Source organism: Onychomys torridus, chromosome 18, assembly GCF_903995425.1.
Source record: "Onychomys torridus chromosome 18, mOncTor1.1, whole genome shotgun sequence".
NCBI lineage: Eukaryota > Metazoa > Chordata > Mammalia > Rodentia > Cricetidae > Onychomys > Onychomys torridus.
In genome coordinates this window covers 6766685-6773452 of record NC_050460.1, presented here as the reverse complement: position 1 = coordinate 6773452, position 6768 = coordinate 6766685, and the positions used below count along the sequence as shown (strand labels likewise).

The window sequence follows — 6768 nt, the reverse complement described above, 5'->3', positions numbered from 1 at the left end:
CAGGTCCACTAGGGTCTGGGTTGTCTACTGTCTCGGGTTAAAGTCAGAGGTGTGACAGTGGAGAGTAGGGAGCCCTTGAGTCAAGGGTGGTTGTCTTCACAAACTTCTGGAAACAAATTGGCCCTGCTCCAGGTCTGGCTACGGGTCACCTTATCTCTTCCTCGATCTACGGTTTGTATACTCTTAACCGAGGAGAACCGGGGAGATGGGGGGCAGGTATTCACTTCGTTTTTGATAAGTGTGTGTCTCTGAGGGAGACAAAGGTGTGTCACTCTATTTTCTTCAGCACCTTTAGGGCCACTGTTTGGGGCCACAGAGGATAATGCAGCCTCATTGGTGTTATAGGTTGTTTGACACCTATATATACTACATTGGGAGCCAGGACAACAACAAGATGTCACCTGACCCAAAGACCTCTCACAGCAGGCAGACGAAACTAGCAGTATGCTCTCCCGCCCTTTGGGTCCTCAGCTGTAAGACAGTCTTTGGGTGCCTGAGGAAGAGAGAAGAGATGCCTCTAAGAGGACCTAGCCTCAGAGTGGAGGGCGGGGTGTTCCTGGCAGAGCAGAGGCTGCAGCACAGGGAAACAGAGCAGGGCAGAGTGGGGGTGTGTCTTAGGAACTTAAAGACACCCTTGCAGGCCAGGTACTCAGGAGTACTCTGTGAGGCCCCAACACCTGAATGAAGCCTGAATGAAGACGTTAATAGCAAACTGTCCCTCACCCTTGCCGAGCACAAGCTTCCGTGAAACATTTGATGTTGACTCACTGGGTTTTGTCTCGTGTAAGATACTATTGTTGGCTTTCCAGATGAGGACACCAAGGGCCAGGGAGGTTACAGAACTTGTTGAAGATCACAAGATTGAAATGGTACAGCTGCAAACAAATGCTTTGCAGTAGACTACAGACTTACAGAGCTGTCACAACCAAGTCTGAGAATTTCTGGTACTCCAGAGTCTCGCTGGTGAGAGAGCCAACGTCTAGACCCAGGTAGAGCTCTTAGCAGCTTTGCAGACTTTACTCTGGAGGAAGGGATGTAGGGTGAACTGGGATAGCAGGTGCCTTAAGAACCAGCTCCCCCGCCTTCCCACAGTCCCTCTCTATTTTCCCAGGATGACGGGACTGTTGCTAGGGATCGGCACTGGAAAGAGGAGAGAGACAAGGTACCCTGTCAGCGCTTACCAGTCTAGGCAGGACAGGAGTCTGGGGACTGCTCCTCCCTGTCCCCAGGGCAGGGCCAGGCCTTCAGCTGACTCAGTTAGGCTGTGTCTGCACTGGGCTGGGGTTTTGGGGGGCAGAGAGCACCAACCCAGCATGCTGGCTCTCCTGCTTTCTGGAGTGTTCCCTGGGGTGTTCCCAGGCATGAGAACCCCTCTTCCTTGCTGTTGTTGGGGTTGAGGAGGGGAGGAACCGGTGCTAGGGATTCTGGGTGGTAGTGGATTTGACAGCCTTACCTATCTGCGCCTCAGAGTTTTCTGTTCAGTGTGTAAGGTATCAAGACTGCTTAGATCCGTGGTTCTCACCCTTCCCAATGCTGTGACCCTTTAATACAGTTCCTCATGCGGTAGTGACCCCCCAACTATATAATGATTGTGTTGCTACTTCATAACTGTAATTTTGCTACTGTTATGAATTGTAATGTAAATACCTGATATGCAGGATATCTGATATTCAACCCTCAAAGGGGTCTTGACCCTCAGATTGAGAACTACTGGTTTAGAGGGACTGCTTGAGGTCATGTATATGGCAATCTTTGAAAACACAAAGGGAAGCTGGTCTGTGGTGGAGCACGCCTTTAATCCCAGCACTTGCAGAGGTGGTGGAGGCAGAAGCAGGAGGATCTCTGTGAGTTTGAGGCCAGCCTGGTCTACACATCGAGTCCAGGACAGACAGGGCTGTTACACAGAGAAACCCTGTCTTGAAAAAACATACAGACAAACAAAAAGAGGAAGCTGCCTCAGTGAGGAAATAAGTAGTTGCAAGAGACAGTTAAAGTCTTATTTGCTGCCCAGCCTTTCCAGAAAGTTCTCCAGCTATTTCCAAATCACAGTTTGTTACACTCAGGTCAATGAAGCTTTTTGTTGATGTTTGTTGATTTTGTTGAGATGTTGCCCAGGGTGGCCCTGAACTCTGGACACTCCATCGATCTCCCTGCCTCAGCCTCCTAGTAGCTGGGACCACAGCATGTGTCACTGTGCCTGGCTCAGTCTCACTCTGAACTTTGCCTGTCCCCACCGACTTCATTTCCTTGTCCTCAGGTGGCCATCGTACTCCAGAGGAAACAGGCGCGAAGAGGCACCCCAAGGTTTTGAGGGCATTCCAGGTCTAAAGCCCCCCCACCCCCAGACTGCGGCATCTGCCCGGTTTTCAGTGCTGGGGGACAGGTGATGGATGAAAGGGTGGGAACCAGAAATCCATGTCTAGGTACATGAAGGAATTGTGGCTACAGCCACGTCTCAGGTCCTGGTCTGTTTGCACAAGGGTAGGCTGGGTTTGGATAAAATGCAAACAGGCACAGGCAGTGATTGGTAAACTTTTCTAGACCGCGTATCTGCTGATTACAGCCTTACTGAATGCAGTCACAATCCTAATTAAGCCTTCTGCCTCCCAAACAAGAGCTTCAAAGGGCCGTGCGATTGTCTTTTAAGTACTGGAGAAAACAGATTTGAATCTTCACAGATCTTTGTTGTCTCTTTTGATAAGAGGCTGGGCCACAAAAGCAGCTGCTGGAGCAGCGGTGCCCAAGCTGCCCAAGTTCCTGATGCTCTCTCTACTCGGTGGCCTCTTAGCTCAGCTCATCTGAGGTTCCTTCCCAGCTGCTGATCCTCCCCATCCCAGCAACGGGAAGCTGGGGACTCTCCTGCCCAGTTCTACTAAGTGAACAATGCCTGCCTTGCACAAGCACGCCAGACCCTCATCTGAGGCAGATTCCTCCGGGCCCAGGAGCTGGGCTAGCATTCCCTGCGTGCCTCATTCCCAGGTGGTTCTTTGCACCAGATGCTCTGAGAATTCTTGGGATTTCCTTCCCCCGCTGGAGCTGAGCTGCTGGCTTTCTCCCAAAGACCCCTGCAGGGTATACAGCAGGCTAGAAATAAGTGTGTGGTGAACTGTGGCTGGCTCCTTATCAGCATTCCCTATGATAGTGCTGGTTCTAGCAGCCTTATTCCTGAGGCTTTCTCCCTAGCCCCCCCCCACACACTTTGCATACCAGGCCAGGCTAAAGGGTAGCAAGCCAGGACCCTCCCAGAGTTGAGCACCTATGTCCAGCCAGGGCTGGCCTGTCACCGGCTTGTAGAAAGCTGACTTGTGCTTTGCTGGGGTGTGAAGGAATCTTGTTTACACTTCTGTCACCTAGAGTAAACACAGCCTGCAGATGCACTTTTGAGATGGGCTGTGGCTTCCTGGTTCAGCACACACTTGCACATACACCCACCCCATACCAGATACACATGCACACTCTCTCTGTCTCTCTCACCCTCACTGTGGCCCCATTATGTAAGTACCTATTTCTGCTGTAGCTGACTCCAGAAAGCAGGCCCCTCCTTGACCCTGCAGACAGCTATATGTAGCCCATAAGTTAATAATGATCATAGCGTTTTTCTTTCTTCTAAGGTGTCAGCGATAGGACTCCAAGCCTGACTCATGTTAAAGTGCTCTACTGTGGAACACACCCCTAGCCTGAGTAATAGCTTCATTATTAGTCCCCGGACCCGAGCTTGTAAAATCCATCTTGTCTATATCTTCCTGTATCAAGACTCCTTGGTGCGTTGAGGGGCTAGGCATCAGAGTGCACCCGATCGCACGGGCTCTTGTCAAGATCAGTTCCTGATTTGACAGGTTTGGAATGGAGAGGTTCAGAGTTTCTAGCAAGTTCCAGGTGAGATCATCCAGCTGTTCTGGGCTGAGACACAAGCCTTCCCTAGAGAGTGGATGGCTACCTTTGCTGAATCCGTGTCCTCTTCGGTCCCTGTGCTAGACTAGTGTGCTTTGGGCTGATCACCAATTTTTGTCAACTCCCCTGCCCTACCTCTCTTCCGCCCCAGTTCCGTCCCCTCTGCCCTTGGACAAAGGCCTCCCTCTGGTGCTTAGGTCAGACCTGCTAGGGCTTGCTGGGACAAACTGGCCTTTTCAGGTTCCTGTCATGTGAACCTGCTAATTAGCAAGGAAGGGCCTCATTAATGTCATTTGTGGGCTACATTCACCCCTTTTTGCTGCCCTGGAAAGCAGGTGATCTCCAGTAGTGGTAGACTGGAAGTCCCAACCTTCCCACTCCACTATACAGGCCCCCACTGCGAGTCTGCCTGTGTGGTAGAAGCAAGGGGAGGTATGTTTGGGGATTCCAGGTTACTCTGGATCAAAGCCGTAAGACCCCTAAGGTCCAACCCCATTCTTCCTAAGTCCCTGAAATCCAGTAGATCTGTGACCAGTGCTCTGGAGGTCACCAGGGGCTCCTGGCAATTTGGGACTCTCTGTCCCTTTTCTTACCCCTGATGGCTTCACTGCCATGAGCTTGGAATGCTTCCTACAATGTAGGAGTCATTATCCCCACTTTACAGGTGGAGAAACTGAGCCTGAGAAAGTGCTGGAAGTTCATAGGTGTTGCCTAGAGGAGCTGAGCCGTGAACCTGGCTATGCCTCCTGGGTCCTAGGTCCTTTTGCCTCCCCGTGAACTACACTGACTCCAGGACACCCCCAAACTCTGAGTTCTTCCCTGCTACACTGGCTGTGACCAAGGGGTTAGATTCTAGGGGCATGTTGCTGGCCCTTGAGTAGTGGCCCCTCTTGTTCACCAGCTGTGGTAACTGTGAGCATATAACCTCTTCCAGCTTCAGGTTCCTCCTCAAAATTAAGACCCTTTCAAGTAGTTCCCCAGGATGGCAAGATGACTCAGTGGGGGAGGCAGATCTCTGGGTTCGAGGCCAGCCTGGTCTAATGAGTGAGTTCCAGGACAGCCAGGGTTTCACAGAGAGACCCCATCTCAAAAGAAAGGAGTGCAGAAGATGGTCCAGTGGGGAAGGGTGCTGCTGTGCGGGCATTGAGTCCACAGAACCCATGTGAAGACGGAAGGTCTCCTCAGGCACACTGTGCCTCCCTCACAGATGCATGAGAACATGCACACAGTAGTAACACATTTCAAAATGGTTCTTTAGAAACAGTATTTCCCTACAGGAGACCTGAGGGCTTAGAGGAGGGTGAGAGCCTGGAGTGTGGTTCCCTGTGGCTCTGAGCTTAGCTCAGTGGTGGCAGACTGGTTTCCTCACAGACACAAGGCTCAGGTTCAGTTGCCTGGAGTGCAAGATAAAGAATCCGGCCTACACCAGTGTGGGCAGCTCAGGCCAGTGAGTTCCGGGCCAGCCTGCGCTAGCGTAAGAAGAAAAGTGCAGAGGTCATATTGTATGCTTAATATATACTAAATAGCAATAGCTTAGCTGGGCGGTGGCTCACGCCTTTATTTTTATTTTTATTTTTATTTATTTATTTTATGTATATGAGTGACCTGTCTTCATGCACACTGAAGAGGGAATCAGATCTCATTACAGATGGTTGTGAGCCACCATGTGGATGCTGGGAATTGAACTCAGGACCTCTGGAAGAGCAGCCAATGCTCTTTACCACTGAACCATTTCTCCAGCCCATGGCTCACGCCTTTAATCCCAGCATGCAGGAGGCAGAGGCAGGCGGATCTCTGTGAGTTTGAGGCCAGCCTGGGCTACAGAGTGAGTTCCAGGACAGGCTCCAAAGCTACACAAGGAAATCCTATCTCAACAAAACAAAACATATATATATAGTTGTTAGACATTTATTTATTTACTTATTGATTGATTGATTTTCTTGCTACTTTGTACAGATCTAGGATTTAGAGAATATGAGCTAAGTCACTGTCCCAGAATAGCTATCTCAATGACCATGGAGATCCATCACCAGATTTGGGTCTGGGGAATGAAAAGCATTTTACTAAAAGGCTTTCGACCTGAGCTCTGTGGAAACAGACATACAGGAGATCCCGTGGCTCCTCCTCTTGGGAAAAGGGTAGGAAAAAGGACTCAAGAGTCCATAAGCAGCTTGTGGTGAGTCCTCGGCTTCCTTGAGACACCCCCCAGGTTAAACACACACACACACAGAAGTACACGCGTGCCCCACCCCAGTCCAAGAACCAGACGTGCCTGTTATTGGAGAGGCATTGAGCCTCAGGCCACGTGAGGCACCACATTGCTTGTGCTAGAGGTTTGTCTGGGACCCTGTAAACCCTGACACCTGACAATGACCCCTGGCAGGAAAGCAAGAGGCCACCTCCCTCCTGATGGCTCTCACCCATGGGCACAGCACAGGTGACTCAGGCTCAAAACCTTAAACTCTTAACAGAAGAGGGGATGGGGATCAGTGACGGTGGTGGCGGCGGCGGTGATGCTGATGTGTGCCCATGATTTCTTTGGGCTTTCTTTTAAAAGTTGCATTTGATTTAGTGGGGTGTGTGTGTGTGTGTCTGTCTGTCTGTCTCCCTCCGTCCATCCGTCCGTCCTCAGTGCCATTGTGTGGAGCAGGGGACAGTTGCAGCTCTCTTCCTCAGATCATCCGGCTTCTCAGCAGTGACTTTGCCTACTAGACTAACTTCCCAGCCCTAGGTGTGTCTGTGGTGGAGTTAAGACTCACACCTTGCTCATGAGACTCTGGGGCCCAGCTCCCAGGACACTCCGCAAGGCCCTCTCCCCTTCCCCCTGGAAGATTCTCCCTCTGAGTGCAGATCCTTGCCCTTTCTGGCCTTTTGGCC

The 6768-nt window shown here is 51.0% G+C and overlaps 1 protein-coding gene across 1 annotated transcript in view; it reads left to right on the top strand.

The window, feature by feature from the left end:
* Positions 1–6768, top strand: part of C18H6orf132 (chromosome 18 C6orf132 homolog) — a 31622-nt gene that overhangs the window by 949 nt on the left and 23905 nt on the right. The gene's annotated exons all lie outside the window — the stretch shown is intronic.